Here is a 16,167-nt window from a genome sequence, read left to right on the forward strand (position 1 = left end):
ATTACTGCATTCATAGATTAATGATTCTTTAGAGGATATTGTCCTTTTCTGTACTGCAGATATTTTCAAACCTCCTAGTTCTTTGGATAAAACTTACACACAGGCCACATCATGTGGCTCGGTGATGCTGTCTGCTAACCCAAGAGTAATGTCAACTGGAGGCTGGGTGAAGTGTTCTCTAATAGCACTGTTTCTAAGCACTTGCAAAATTTCCAGCTAAGGAAATAAAGGCACAAGGAGATTGCAGCAAAAAAGAATGGTTTCTGATTAGACAATTTGCATTTTGAGGTTTGGGAATGACGTTAAGAACGTTTAGTTTATTCTTTATTTTTTCCTATACAACCCTTGTTTGTTCATATTTTTTACCTATTGTCTATTTACTTTGCAAAATGTAAAAAACAATAAAGCATACTCACAAACTGTGAAAAAAGCCCGCCTTAATCATTATTTAACTTTAGAACTTTGCAACTGTGTACGTTTATCAGAGCCTGCGGCTACCAGAATACAGTTACTTTGTATGGGGTCAATTGAGAGTCCCCAGGACTGTCTTTGTCCGATCCCAGAAACTTTGTGTCGCCTACCCCCCCGTCTCCTGTTACACCATGTTTTAAATATTAAAGTAGAAAGCGGTCTGCAATGAGTCCTTGAATCTGTGGTGGGTTTGAAGAATCTCTCTCATACATTTCCATACCCTCCACTTCAAACACACGCACTAGATAGACATGGCAGCCTTTGAATATTGCAAGAAGCAGACAAAGCTTGAGGCAGCTGGTATTTCTTTAAACTGGAGCTCAATCTGGCATGTGTAAACACGCAGAGCATTGTGGGATCAGAAAATATGCAAAATAAGCGGAGCATTAGTCTGGTGAAAAGGAAAACGTTAGGTTGCTCTCTCGTATCTGTCCATATCAGTGTTTCTTAGAAGTAGAAATATCCTAAAAAGCCAGCTATTGTTTGAGAGTCCTTTATAGCCCGAAGACATTTCACGGAAGAATGAACTCTGTATGGTTAAGTTGTATTTGCTAAAGTGAAACCTAAACCTAGATAGAGTCTGTCTTTTCGGCTCATTATTTGGGCTGAGAAAAGTCGTGCTTACATGGGGAGGTGGATAACACACTCTTGTGTAGTTCACAAGAAACGACGCTCAGGATATATTTTTGCTTACCTTTTACCTTGGAAAAGGAGGGACGTTCGGAGGAAGAACTATTACTAGACCATCTGGGAGATATTTAGACTAATTTAAAAGTATTAGTGTCAAAGTCTCCCCCTCTCTCAGGATCAACTAATTATTAGCTGTTCTTTTTCAGCTGATGCCTAATCAGAACCTGGCCCGGGGCTCTTACGCTTCGTTCCCTGCTTTCCATGCCATGATGCCTGTGGAATGAGGCACAGGACTTCCTCATTAGTGTTCGTCCCTCGTCTTATTCCGCTTTGACCACAAGCAGTGCGAACCTCTGATGGCAAGGGGACCGGCGCGAGCTGAGAAACACGCGGCAGCCATGATCTTTCGATTGACAGGCAGTCCTGAGACTCGTGGTAGAACAAGGAGCCATAGAAAGACTGAGGAGGCTGCTGGTATACTCTGATGCATGCACAAACCCAAATACCCAGTTAATTATCGCACCTCCACAATTTTCCCCATGTGAATTTTGGCAGATCATCATACTTGCCGAAATTTACCAGTGAAAAACTTTTGATAAATTCATATACTCGGGAAACCTGGTGCTGAAAGTACCAAAATCTGCATGCAATTCCTCATTTTCCAACGGAAAACACAAAATAAGAGGTATGGAGCTTGAGATTGTTGTGGGCTTATTGTGTGGGCATTTTAAAACTTCACTGTGAAGAGCTTGCTGTCGGATGAATACTTGGCAGACATTTTGTCTGTGCTTTTTTAAGATATCTTTAAGTGGTCAAGTGTTTGAGCACCAAGCTTGGTTCCACGTAGGCCAACTATTATTTCATAAAGGGTAGTGCGCGCACATGCTCATAAGACTGGTTGAGTCCACTCATTTTTTTAATTCCAGAAGCAGACACAGTTTATGTTTTTAAATTTTCAGTTGAAGTTTTATAAGTTTGATGGTTCTCGGGTTTGTGATTATTGTTGGATGATTGTGTGGGCATTGCAGAGCTTGCTGTCAGGTCAAACCATGGCAGCCATTTTGTTGGTGCAATTTTAAGATCTCTTTAAGCTCTCTAGTGTTTGAGCGCCATACTTGATTCCACGCGACTCAGCTATTATTTAATGGCAGTGTGCTGACACGCTAGTAATTCTATGTGAAGACCGGAGGCTTCGAATTATGCTACTCCTTCTTTGCTGTTTATTAATACAATTTCGGCATCAAGCAATCTAAGCAGACTTTTTTTAATAAACATTTCCCATAAACCTTAGCATGACATCACGTCTCCTACACCAGTCACCTATGTCTCTGCTCATATTAAATAAATTGTCGTCATATGGACGTCCGCTTTCTTTTCTGCTTTCGTACAAGATAAATAGACTTCGATTTTACTTTATTTAATATTCTTTCTGCTTTTCTTATCTTTATCAAACATTTTGAGATACAATTTAGGCCACAGTACTTTGGCACCCGAAGGGGGTGACCGGATGCAAGGAGGCAGAGCGCTCCAGTACGGACAGTCTCTGTCCTATTTTGACCTCACCTTCCCGTGCACGCTGTTATGAACCCAAATGTACCCCGATATAGGCCTCGGTAGTTGTATGACCAATTACCTACATCTACCATTGCTCTACATAACGGTTCTGGCGCAGACCTTTTACCTAGTTAGGTGCCGCATATGTTATGTGGTTTTCTCCATCAGTATCACAGCAGGATTACCATCTTCTGCATAATAACTCTGTGTAAGGGTCACCACTATTGTCATCAATGGCCAGCATGTCTACAGTACCGTGACACATCTAGGTAGAACCCCTGAGGGTACCTTTCGGGTATATAAGTACCACATCTTCGCTGGGTAAACCAGAGGAGAAAAAACGTAGATGCTGACACACTGACACGATACGATGAAGTCCCTGTACACAAACACTCCAGCACTCAGTGGTCTGACATCCCTTGTGGGGTGTCCAACTCAAGAGCAAGACAGAGTCCTTCGCTCTCTCACATCAGGTAATGGGGTTGGCTCTTTCTTAGGGGGATTCCTGGCTATATACCTACATACATGTTAGGTACACTTAGGGTTAGGGTGAGCATCGTAGGAGTACACATTATTACTGTCATGTATTTATATGCCTGTATATATTCACTATGGTAGAATTCTACCATTTATTTACTCTATTGGTGCTGGTAGTCGTCTATATCTGTTTCTGTTTCATGGTTGTTGCAGCACATGTATTTTATACTAGAATGACGCTGGTTCAATAAAACGTCCCCACCATTTATACTATATAGCTCTCTGAGACAAAGTGAGCACGAGTGACTGAGCTAAAAATACTGTACTGTTTCCACGATCCCTGAGAGGTCACGGTTGTCATGTTCGATAGTTGCCAGAAACTATTCGCTCCTTGGTAAGGTTGTGGGGCTTATAGTGGTACTGTGAGCTAGCTGGTCTACATAGTAACATAGCCTTCCGGGGTGTCTGGAACCAGTCTGGACACCAATCCCTTAGTTCATGTTGTCTAAATGCGCAGATCCTATATAGATTTATAGGAACTACACAACAACGTGACTCCCTCACCATGGGTATCCCAAACTGTGTTGGGTAAGCGAGTAGACATGTGGTTCCACAAGAAGGAGTCTTTTTTCCACTTCAATTTACTCTCATGCCACAGATTTCCTGACCTATCTTAGGTGAGTAAGTAGACGCATGGCTCTGCAGGAGAGAGCCCTTCCGCCCACTTCAGTGCATGCGGGGGACTACTCGTCACCTCCCCTATGCTCGCACACAAGGGCAAACAATTTGGCCATACAGGGTTTTTCCTGAGGGGCTTCAGACACCACCTTAAGGCACCTTCTCCTCTTACTTTTGCCTACGTTTATGGACATCTCAGGGCTGCCTCCCCCCTTTATCCTGCCATGGCTTCTTACAGCACTCTCTAAGGGCAATGTCTGGCCTTATATAATGACAATGCCTACTAGGTCAAAAGCCATACCTCATGGCCATGCTGATGCCACGGATCGTTCCTTTCACTAGCCCCTCCCCGCCTCCCTCACTTCTCCATGCAATGGCACTTATGGCTTTGACCCACCCCCCTCTGACTCAGGTGATGCATCCATTCTAGGGCACAAACGAGGTTACTGAGACCCTCAGAACCACTCCCCTTCTGAAAGGTCCCACCCCTCTTCTGACCATGACCCCACCATGGACTTTGAGCCTGATGCGCTCCCACATTCCCGCTCTTCAGATTGGATGCCGCTTCCTGTTGTCAGTGGCAATGCCCTTTCCCCCCCTTCAGAAGAGCTATGACAGGGACATCTATTACAGAGTCTGCTTACACTACCCCCCGTCTGACGTACCCGATAAGGTAATGCTCGACCTCCATTCAGCCTTCTGTTTAAAGCTTCTGCTGTACAAAATCCTTGAGATGGCAGTCCTTGCCAGAGACACTGATAACCTGGTGGACCCTGATGTCCTTACAGGATGGGCCCATAGAGTGTTGTGCCTTCTGAACAACACCCATTGTGCACTGTTTGTAGAATGGCGTGGCTCAGTGTTAATCTGCAGTGACCTCATACTGGCGGAGCATGCTAACAAAGAGGCAGTCCGTGTCGCCAATGGCTGGCCACTCTGTGACAAGTTCGCAAAAGACCTGGCCACATTCGGCAACACATTTATAGCCCATGACAAGGTTCAGACGCCCCACCATGATGTATCCAACACAACTTTTACCAGGGCCGGACGTTCTAAACCAACTAGCCGCAAACATGTCTAGCGCCCCCAGTCGTACTTTCTGCTCAGAGTCCGTGAGTACTCCACTCACTCCTGGGAAACATTCTACCCCGCCAGGGTGCGAGGAGACCACTATTGATACGAAAGAAGTTTCTTCTACTCCTAGGACAACTACAACACCAGATTAAATCACCAAGGTAAAGCTAAGTGAAACTTTCCCTGTTGTCTTAGGGGGCAGGATTCAGTCCTTCTTTTGACCAGGCTTTCTATGGGTATAGGCCAATGAGTTCTGGAAGCAGCGACGGGACACCAGCTAGAGTTCTTTCGTGGAGGAAATATAGCTCTTCAGGGATATCCTCAAAGAGAAAGACTAGAGGGTAAAAATACCTTTGACTTGAAGGACGTCCATTTCTTTTCTTGATACTTACCCTCATCAGAAATTCCTTCCATCTGCATGGGACAACAATGCATGATTTCAAAGTGCTCACTTTGATCGCCACCTCCGTCCCTTGGTGTTTTTATCAACGTCATGCAGGCGATAGTTGAGAGCTTTTGCACCTGAAGGATTCGTCTGATTATCTATGTAGATCACATTCTCTTGGCGGCACAAGACTAGACGTTTCTGCTTCTGCATCAGAACTGAAGAGGCCACCTCTGTCAGGACCTAAACCTCCCGGTTCAATTAAAGGAAATCCATTCTCGTTACCTCTCAATGCATAAAGTTTCTAGGTTTTTAGGCAGACTCTGTGCCAGACCAGTTGTCCCTCATCACACAGAAGTTGAGTACTGTGCAGAAGAACACACACTTCACCCTTCACTAAGGCAGAGCCAATTTGCTAATATTGACCAGTATCCTAGGCCTGCAAGCCTCCCTCAACCAAGCCATCTTCCCGACCCCTCTCCACTTCAAAGCACTCCATCACCTACAGACCCATCCTTTTTCAGAAGTGAATAGCTTACTCAAAGCTGATCAATCTGGTTCCAGATTCCAGGTCCCTTCTTCAATGATGGTTAATCCGCATGAATGCCTATAACACCATTTTTGTCTTCTGGTAGGACGTCTTTCTAGAATCAGACGTCAATTTTGGGGGTATGAGGTACCACGAGAGGTTAGTTTGACTCAGAAGAAGCCAACCTTCATAAGAATTACTTTGAGCTGTTATCAAGGTCCTTTACAATAAAACCCCTGTCCTTCTTTCCAGTGGGTGCGTTCGGCTAGGAATGGACAAAATTCTGACGGTCCATTGCATGAACAATCTGTAAGGGACGAGATCCCGGTTTCTAGTAGAAATTGCAGAATATTCTGCCCTCACCGCCCTCAACTTTGTATCTCAGTGACAGCAGAATACCTTCTGGGTCAGATCAATGAAATAACATTCCAGCTAATGGGATCACCTTCCCACGATTTTCAAGCTTTGTGGAATTGCTGAAATCAATGCCACACATTCCGTTCTATCCACTCAGTTGAGGAATATCTTCTCTTGGTCACCGGATCTGATGGCCTAAGCCTCAGATGCCTTCCTTCAAATTTGAAGGAGTCTGTTGCCTTCTGTTTCCACCCCATTCCTGATGATCTCAAGAGTATCAGCATATAGTCTTGGTCATCAAGCAATATTGATCCTAGCTCTTCACTATGGAAGGCTCAATCCTGGTTCACAGTCCTTCTGAGATATTCCGTGATTTCTTAATTCAGATTCCTTTACTCCCAAATTATTTTTGAATCTAGCTGGCCTGCAGCACTTGTTTTTTCCACAAGACTGTCTTCATCTCATGTGCTAGCGCATCTCAGGAAACACTAGTTCCTCCCAGACCTTTCAGACCAGTCCAACTCATTTCTATCCAAATCCTGGTCAGATTCTTCCCACAAGCAATATATATCCCAACATGGAGGAAATGGTTAGGTTGGTAGAGCGAACGGGGTCTGGACCCCTAGATGTTCCCACTGCTTCTGTAATCTACTTCCTAGTATAAATGGTTTCCAACAGCTTCACCTAATTTCTGTGAATACCAGTCTGCAAATGCATCCAGTCATTCTCTCATAGAGGATAGACCAACTGGCAAACTTCCCCTAGCCAGTAGAATCATGCAGGATATTTGTTTAGTCAACCATCAATGTTATCCTCAGATTCCTACAGAGATGGCCTGCTAACTCTGATTTGTTCTGAAATTTCTTTTTTGACAAGCTGACCATTCTGTTTTGTTTAGTTTCTTGCAAGAGGGTGACGGATGCTAAAGTCGCTGAACATCTCTGGTAGTGTGTTTATATCCTCAGATGAATATTTTTTGCCATAAAAAGACAGTTAAAGACACTTTCTATGTAGACTACTTATCCTAGCTTTTCAGACAACCTCAGGTTGTGCACAGTGCAATGCCAGAAGGAATATATAAGACTCTACTAGGGAGTTTTGTCAATCCAACGAAAGCCAACTCTTCTTCACATACTTTTCCATCTAGCCTCTTCCGCTACTTTAGCTCACCAGGTGCAATCGCTTCCCTTCGAAGCAGTTGTTGATGCTTCTAATTTTGGAACTTTCTCAGTCAAAGAAACCATAGACTAGAAATCCTCCGGCCTAGGTTCTCATCTCCAAGACATCATTAGAGCAGCAAACTGGTCTGCTAATTCTACTTATGAAAACTTTTACTACAAGGTGATTCTAGCTGTGATCTCAATGGTGTTACAACAAGCTTTGAACAAGCATAATCCGAAGTCTCCAGTCCTGACATAGAATAAAACATTTTCTAGCTAGCGCATCAAAAGTGTTCAATTCCCTTAAGGACACGAAGGCAAGGATTATCCCACCCTCATTTGTTCACCACGCTGAAGTGTTAAAATGTTGTTCATATTATCCCCACCCTCATGGAAAACTGTATTCATATGTAGTATTTTTACCCTACATGGAATTGGGTATTATAGTGTTTTTTTTCTCTGTTCGTCCCAGATTCTGGTCAGTGGTCCGAATGGATGACCAAGAAGAGGTTGTAAGTTGCAGTTCCTTCAAGACCCTCTTGGTCTCATGGATGATTCCAGTTCTTGAGTTTTATCGTATACGCTATGATATGGTTACGATACCACAGTGATATCCAATTGATGGAAAGCACATTTTTCCGCAGTTCAATCAGCCGATGAGGTGAAGAAAGAGAACGTCAAATGGCCGCAATGCATTTTATATGAGCAGAGATATTATCATTGATGTAGGAGATGTGATGTAATCCTAAGGTTTATGGGAAATGTAGTTTATAAAAATGTCTGTTTTGATTGACTGCTGTCAAAATTGTACTAATAAACAGGAAAGAAGGAGAAGCATTACCCTCGCCTCCGTATCCTTAAAATAATTGAAAATCTTGATGTGCTAGCTAGAAAATGTTTTAGGCTGATGGAGGCTATGCATTTTTTGTTTTTATTCCTGAGGCAGACACATTGCATCTTTTAAAGTTTTCAGTTGATGCTTCATACGTTGTTTCTTTTTTCTGGGCCTTTGATGATTCTGGGGTTTGGGATTGTTGTGGGCTGTGCAGAGCTGGCTTGCTTGGTGGCTATTTTGTTCTTCTGTTTTAAGATATCTTTTACCACTCCAGTGTTTTATTGCCATGGTTGATTCCACGTGGCCCACTCTCTAACGGGCCCACGGGCCAGGAATCCTAAGTGTCCCATGTCAGCTAAACTTACATACTTTGCTGTCAGGCTTCACGCTTTATGTACAGCAATTTTGTCTGCTTGCCTGCATAGTCTGACCCTTCTCAGATAATATAGGCAGTCGTCATTTCTGCAGCCTGCCGATTGGAGATGGCTCTGCATCTCAAACTCTTCTTGCCCTCAATTGCACCTCGCCAGGCAGGCAAGTCACCTATCGCTTATACTCCATGATTTGCCGGTCACTAGACATTTTTGATTTTATTACTGATTATATGCCAGATGTTTTGTTTCTAATTGAAACCCGGTGGAATGCATTCTCAATGCCTGCTACAGCTCAGGCTTTGCCTGATGAGCATTATATAATAAGGCACAACCGTATGGAGGGTCGTGGAGGAGGAACCTATATCATATTTAAATCGGCATATTCTTTCTGTATGGAACAGCTAAATATCCCAGATTGTGAGGGCATGATTTTCTCTCTTGGACTACCTAGGAACTTTATGCTGTTGGGGGGGTGCTTAATTTATCACCCTCCTGGCCGCACAGGTCATTGGAGCTCATCAGTAGTGGAAGCCATTTCACTTTAATACTGAAGAGTGCCAATTTTACAATTCTGGGAGACCGTATTATTAATTTTGATGAGACCAATAGTAGCTTGGCCTTGTCTGTTGCTAACTATTTTCTGGCTTTATGCCTTTCGCTACTGATGCATACTCTGACATGCAAGGCGGGACATGCTCTGAATCCTGTGTTTTTTTAACTTGTCTTCCCTTTCGGCTGACACTCCTTTACCACTTTTCTGGTCCGACCGTTACACGGTTCCGATGTAGGTCCCAACTAGAGCTGCAGAACTCCCAACTCCAGGTCCCATTGCTGTTTTAAGACAATGGTCTACATTAAATCCTGAAACTTTCTGCTCTTACTTACAGGAGGATGCTCCCAAACTCACTGGCACTCTGTAGAAGGAAACGTGTGTAGGGGATCTGTGGATCTGACATTCTCAGAATAGGGTATTGCCACTTACCTCTGGGTCCAGAAATGTCATCCACACGCCAGCACCATGGTTTAATGATTTGTTGCTGGTTTCAAAGAAAAGATGTAAGCAGATAGATCGGACATGGCGGAAGTCCTACTGTCAGATGGGTGAAGTCAAGCTCAAAGCAACCTGTGCGGCAGCCTATTGTGCCAACTAGATTGCTAGCATGCAGAACTCCTCTAAAGAGCTCTTTGATATTGTTAAGTCCCTTTTAGATCCTGCGATGTTGGCACAATCTCCCTCTCTCTTGCTGCAAACCTGCAATGACTTAGCAAATTTCTAGCCCAAATAAGATTGTGGATATCTATACCTCTCATTATGTCTCTGGCATCACCAGTAATTTTCAGAACAACATATTAGCCACCAAATGTTCGTGTTTTTGGAAGGCCATGATCTATTACACACCTGTCAGTCAGGCGTCCGCCCTGGATTTAGCACTGAAATCACATTACTCAGTGCTGTGACGCATCTAAGAAGGCATTTGGATAGCTGCAGCACTGCCTCTTTATCCTTTTGGACCCAAGCACTGTATTTGATACAGTGTCTCATCCAGTTATGGTTCAGAGCCTAGCAGACATTGGTATTTAGGACGCAGCTCTGAATAAGTTCAGTCCTGTCCTACAAGACATTTAATTTCAGGTGTTTTCCAAGGCTTCCGCGTCCTTGATATTACAGCTGTCATGCAGGGTTTCACAGGGTTCCTCCCTGAGCCCTACATTTTCAATATCTATGTTCGGCCTTTGGCTGTCTTTGTATAGGCTCATGGCCTAACCCTTATCATTTGTGGTGATAACACGCTGATTATTGTTTCCATGCGTGCACAGTATAGCACTAGGCCATCTAATCTTACACTCTGCCTTACTGAGGTTGCTGGCTTAATGAGGAACAACTACCTCAAATTGAACGGCAACAAGACTGAGGTCCTGCTGGTAGGCAATCAGCCACAACTATGGGGCCTACAGTCACCGCTGGGTGATCTGGGGCCACTGCCCACTCCTAGCACAATGGTAAAACATGTGTGATTCTGGCTGGATTCTAGCTTTACTATGGATTACCAAATAAATAAGATTGCATTCTGCTGCTGCTTTGGTCTACTCAAATCTCTGAAGAGAATTGTTTGGTTTCAGCTCAAAGAACCATTGTACAGTCTCTGATTATTTCTAGGCTTGACAATGGAAATGTTCTATATTTAGGTGCCACTAAAAAGACTGCAAACAGTCTTCAGATTGTGCAAAATGCAGCAGCCGGCCTACTCTGCCATGTTCCTAAATCGGTTTCTGTTTCCTTACATTTACATGCTCTCCAAAGGCTGCCAATTAACAAGCACATTCAATTCAAAGCATTGTTCTTTACGTAGAAGTCTCTTTTTGGCTGTAGTCTCACCTATCTTAGTGCAATGGTGATCCCTATTTTCCTAAGCGCACTCTCCGTTATAGCAGTCTGCATCTTACTAGACACCTTGTGTCAAACTATTTCAGGCAAGTAGGGAAATCATTTGCTTTCTTGTTCCCGCCTTATGGAACACTCTGCCTTTAAAGCTGCATTAGTTTAGTTCCTTTATGGAGTTTCAAAGGCTGTTGAAGACCTGACTGTTTTAACTGTGTTGACCTCCATCTGGTACTTTCTTAGTGCTGGGAAACCCCGTTGCGGTATCCTTGCAAATTCAAAGATAGTTAGATTTTTCACACCAGGTAAATATTACACTCTACAATAATTGTATTTACCAGATGCTGTGAATACCTCACTTCCTTCTGGTACAAGTGCAATCAGTGCCTAATAGGGTCTCAGGAGTTCTATAAGCAAGTCTTTATTTGCAGCTTGGGAGAAATATGGAAAAAAATTCATGATAGGATTAAAACAGTCCAAACACAAGCACACTGGAGTAATTAAACAGCAAATACATCAAGTTCCCCATCACAATCTCATGTGGTAAAACTGCCATGTGACTCTCAGGCTACTGGCAGTGAAACAAACCGCTCCGCAAGTGACTTGGCCAACATAGAAATTGACTCTGCCAGACATTGTGGGGCACAGCCACCGGCTTTAGGGTTACTGGTGCATCACCATGTCTGGCAAAGTTTACTGCATAAAAAAGTCAGAAAAATAGTGAGCTTTCAGGAAAATGTAAGTATAATATCCTAAACATATTTTTTAGTTCCCCAACAGCATGTTAGCAAAGGGTTCAGTGACAAAATATTGACCCTCAAAATACCAAAATATTGTGACGAAAATATCGATGTAAAAATTGTCACCCTATACTTATAATGGTAAGTAAAAAAATATAGAATAATAAAATATTGCGGTAAAAAAATATTGTTGCATCAAATATTGTTTTTTGAATATATCTACATTAAAATAATAAATACTTAATATGTTAAATGCTAACATTAAATTAAAAAAATAAATTACTTTAATATATATTTTAACAAATATAACAAACAACAAAAAAAGTTCACCTCACAAATATAATAATTAATAAGTATATTTACATATATCTACTTGGAAAACAATTACTAAATTAATAATTTTAATATACGTCATAATTTCAATATTTTAACCAATATAAACATATATTCACTGAAAAAAACATAGGTTTCAGGGTCGTTATAGTTAGAAATTTTCATTTAAAAAACCTTTGAAATTCACTGAAAAAACCATAGGTTTCAGGGACGTTATAGTCAGTTGGAGATTTCACTCATACAAAACCATAGAAATTCGGCCGCTATAGTTAGTAGACTTAAATATTACTCGCACCCCGGCAATGCACTGCTATTGACGGCACATATTACATCACTCATGACATGCTCAGTGACATCACTGATGACATCATCCAGTGAATGTTTGTTTCTGTAAAGTATAAAAATATATATATGCCAAGGTGTATTGAAGTATGTGTGGGTGTATGTGTGTTTGAACGGATGATTTAGTAGGTGTGTGACTGACTGTATAAGTGAGTCATTAAATGTGTCTTACTGAATACATGGGTTAGTGACTAAACTGTGTGAATGTCTTTATTAGTCTGTTAGTTGGTGTGTAAGCGGCTGCATGGCTTGGTGAGTAGCTACATGAGTGTCTATATGGGTTATTTATTGGTTGTCTGAGTATCTGTATGGGTGCCTGAGTGTCTTTGTGGGTGGGTGGGGGGGTGTGACTGTGCATAGATATGTGAGAGGTTGTTTCACTGGGTGTATGGGTTCAAGAGTGCATATGGAAACAACTGTATGGGTGGGTGAGTATGTGTATGGATGTGTTGGTGAGTGAATGGATGTCTCAGTTGTGCATGTGTGAGTAACTACATATGTTTTAAAGCAGCATATGTGAGTGTTGGAGTATATGAATGACTATATGTGAGAGTGAGTGATTGCAAGAGTATCTGTATGGATGAGTGTGTGTTTCTATGAGCGATTGTTTAAGAGAGTAAGTATTTGTTAGTATCTGTATAAATACGTGTGGTGGTGTGTGTATGACTGTATAAGCAAGGAAATGGGTGTGTGATAGTTTCTTTGCATGACTGACCAGGTGTATGAGTAACTATTTGGGTGAGTGGCAGTGTGTGAGTGTCTATATGGGTGTATGAATAGATATATCAGTGGCTGTATAGATGAATGACTGTGTGTGAGTGACTGTATGGGTTAGTGGGTGGATGTGTGTGTAGACGTATGAATCACTGAGCAGGTATGTACTAACTGCTATTGGTCTGTCTATGGTTTCGATATTGGTGGTCTGTATTTTAGAGTGGGTGTATGAAAGGTTTTATTAGGGTATGAGGAGGTGCATCAGATGATCATGTGGATGATGCCATCAGTGATGTCATCAGTGATGTCATCAGTGATGTCATTTGAGATGTCATCAGTGATGTCATCAGTGATGTCACTGAGCATGTCATGAGTGATGTAATATGTGACGTCATCAGCAGTGCATTGCGGGGGCATGAGTTAAAGTTAGGTTTACTAACTATAATGGCCAAATTTCTATGGTTGTGTACGAGTGAAATCTCCAACTAACTATAATGTCCCTGAAACCTATGGTTTTTTCAGTGAATTTCTAAGGTTTTTTGAATGCTAATTTCTAACTATAATGTCCCTGAAACCTATGTTTTTTTTAGTGAATTTCTCAAAGGTTTTTTAAATGTTAATTGCTAACTATAACATCACTGAAACCTATGGTTTTTTCAGTGAACTTCTACGGTTTTTTAAATGCTAATTTCTAACTATGCCTACAAAGGTAGGACATGTGAAGAAAGAGGAAGAAAAATGCAGAAAGAAGCAAGACAAATGCAGAAAGAGGCAAAAGAAGCCCAGAAAGACAAAGAAAAGTGCAGGAAGAAGAAGAGATGTGCAGAAAGAACCAACAGAGGAGCAGAAAGTCCTCCTGTGCCCCCAACGTTTTGCTGATGGGTACTGGTGGTAACTGACTTTGACTAACCAGGCCTAGATCCAGTGCTATGCTAAGAGACACTTAGAATACAGTGAAAACACCTACATACACTAGGGAACACTATGCGTTGGGGTTCCCCTGTGATTAGCATGACCTCCTCTGTATTTGCCATGAGTTAATGCCAGGGTCATTGCATGAGTACACGAGTAGTGACTGGATGATTAGAGTGCTACAAGGAGAGTGCATGGTGATTTTATAAATGCTTGGGTTTTGTTACAGTGATTGTATAAGCAGATTGGATTGGATGGGTGATTGAAGGATTGTATAGATAGTGCCAGGGAGATTACTGGACTGCATAGGTAGTTCTCAAGTTATTGCAGCAGTGCATGTGTTAGTGACTGGGTCATTGCATGAGTACATGGGTACTGAGTGGATAATTAGAGTACTGCAAGGAGAGTGTGTGGTGAATTTATAAGTGTTTGGGTATTGAAGGATTGTCTGGATTAGTATATGGTAGTGGCTGGGTGACTGGAGGAGTGCACAAGGAGTGACAGTGTGATTGCGGGACAGCATGGGTATTACCTGGGGAATTGAAAGAGCAAATGAGAAGTGTGTAAGTGGGTACAGGAATGTATGGGTAGGGCATATGGGATTGTAACAGTGATCAGTTAGTGCCTGGATCATTGCATGAGTACATAGCTACTGACTGAAAGATTAGAATACTGCAAGGACAGTGCCTGAGTGAATTTATAAGTGCGTGGGTATTGGCGGAGTGTTTCGATTAGTACATGGTAGTGGCTGGGTGACTGGAGGACTGCACGGGGAGTGACAGGGTGATTGCTGGACTGCATGGTTACTACCAGGGGAATTTAAGGAGCGAATGAGAAGTGTGGAGGTGGTTAAAGGACTACATGGGTAGTACACAGGGATTGTAGCAGTGCATGTGTTAGTGTCTGGATCATTGCATGACTACATGGGTTGTGACTGGATGATTAGAGTACTGCGAGGAGAGTGCATGGTGAAATTATAAGTGCTTGGGTTTTGGTGCAGTGATTGGATAAGGACATAGGACTGGCTGGGTGATTGGAGAACTACATAGGTAGTACCAGGGAGATTACTGGACTGCATAGGTAGTCCTCAATGGATTTCAGCAGCGCATGTGTTAGTGACTGGGTCATTGCATGAGTACATGGGTAGTGACTGGATGATTAGAGTGCTGCAAGGACAGTGCATGGTGATTTTATAACTGCTTGGGTTTTGGCGGAGTGATTGGATAAGTACATAGTGCTGGCTGGGTGATTGGAGGAGTGCATGGGTAGTGACAGGGATTTCTGGAGTGCATGGGTACTACCTGGGTAATTAGAGGAGTGAATCAGTAGTGTGTAGGTGGTTAGACGTCTGCATGGGAAGTGCTTAGGGGATTGTAGCAGTGCATGTGTTAGTGCCTGGGCCATTCCATGAGTACATGGGTACTGACTGGAAGATAAGAGTACTGCAAGGAGAGTGCATGGTGAATGGAGTACTGCAAGGAGAGTGCATGGTGAATTTATAAGTGCTTGGGTTTTGGTGGAGTGATTGGATAAGTACATGGTGCTGGCTGGGTGATTGAAGGAGTGCGTGGGTACTGACAGGGCGATGGCTGGACTGCATGGGTAATGCTCAGTGTACTGTAGCAGTGCATGAGTTAATGCATGGGTCATTGCATGAGAGCATGGGTACCGACTGGATGATTAGAGTACTGGAAGGAGAGTGCATGGTAAATTTATAAGCACTTGGTTTTTGGCGTAGTGATTGGATAAGTACACACATGTCACATTAGTCCTGCCCCCTCCCTTCACCACTGTGCAAATGTACCCCCTGGCAGGTTTTAAGTTGGAGAATTAATTCCCCTTGAATCCTGAGGGTCCCTGGGGGCCAACTAGCCCACCAGGTACCTCCAGTAAGCACCATGGGGCAGCGTTGCAGAGAGGTGGTCCATGGCCATGCCCCTTTTTACACCTCTCTGCAAGGCAGCTCTGTGGTGATAACTGGAGGTACTTGGTGGGCTAGTTGGACCCAAGGGACCCTCAGGATTTAAGGGGACTTAATCCCCCAACTTACAATGCGCCAGAGGGCCCGTTTGCACAGTGGTGAAGGGAGAGGGTGGGGTCTGATGTGACAAGTGTGCAAATGCGCCCGTGGCGCGTTTCAAGTTGGGGGATTAAGACCCCTTGAATCCTGAGGGTCCCTGGGGTCCAACAAGCCCACCAGGTACCTCCAGTAAGCGCCACAG

General features: G+C 43.0%; 1 long non-coding RNA gene across 1 annotated transcript in view; it reads left to right on the forward strand.

Annotated features, from left to right (window-relative positions):
• Nucleotides 1-1,344: 1,344 nt before the first annotated feature.
• Nucleotides 1,345-16,167, forward strand: part of LOC146812090 (uncharacterized) — a 184,558-nt gene continuing 169,735 nt past the window's right edge. Inside the window, exon 1 of the long non-coding RNA XR_014965863.1 lies at nt 1,345-1,786. This is a non-coding gene — a long non-coding RNA (uncharacterized LOC146812090). The remainder of the gene's footprint in view (nt 1,787-16,167) is intronic.

Source organism: Triturus cristatus, chromosome 7, assembly GCF_964204655.1.
Source record: "Triturus cristatus chromosome 7, aTriCri1.1, whole genome shotgun sequence".
NCBI classification, from domain to species: Eukaryota; Metazoa; Chordata; class Amphibia; order Caudata; family Salamandridae; genus Triturus; species Triturus cristatus.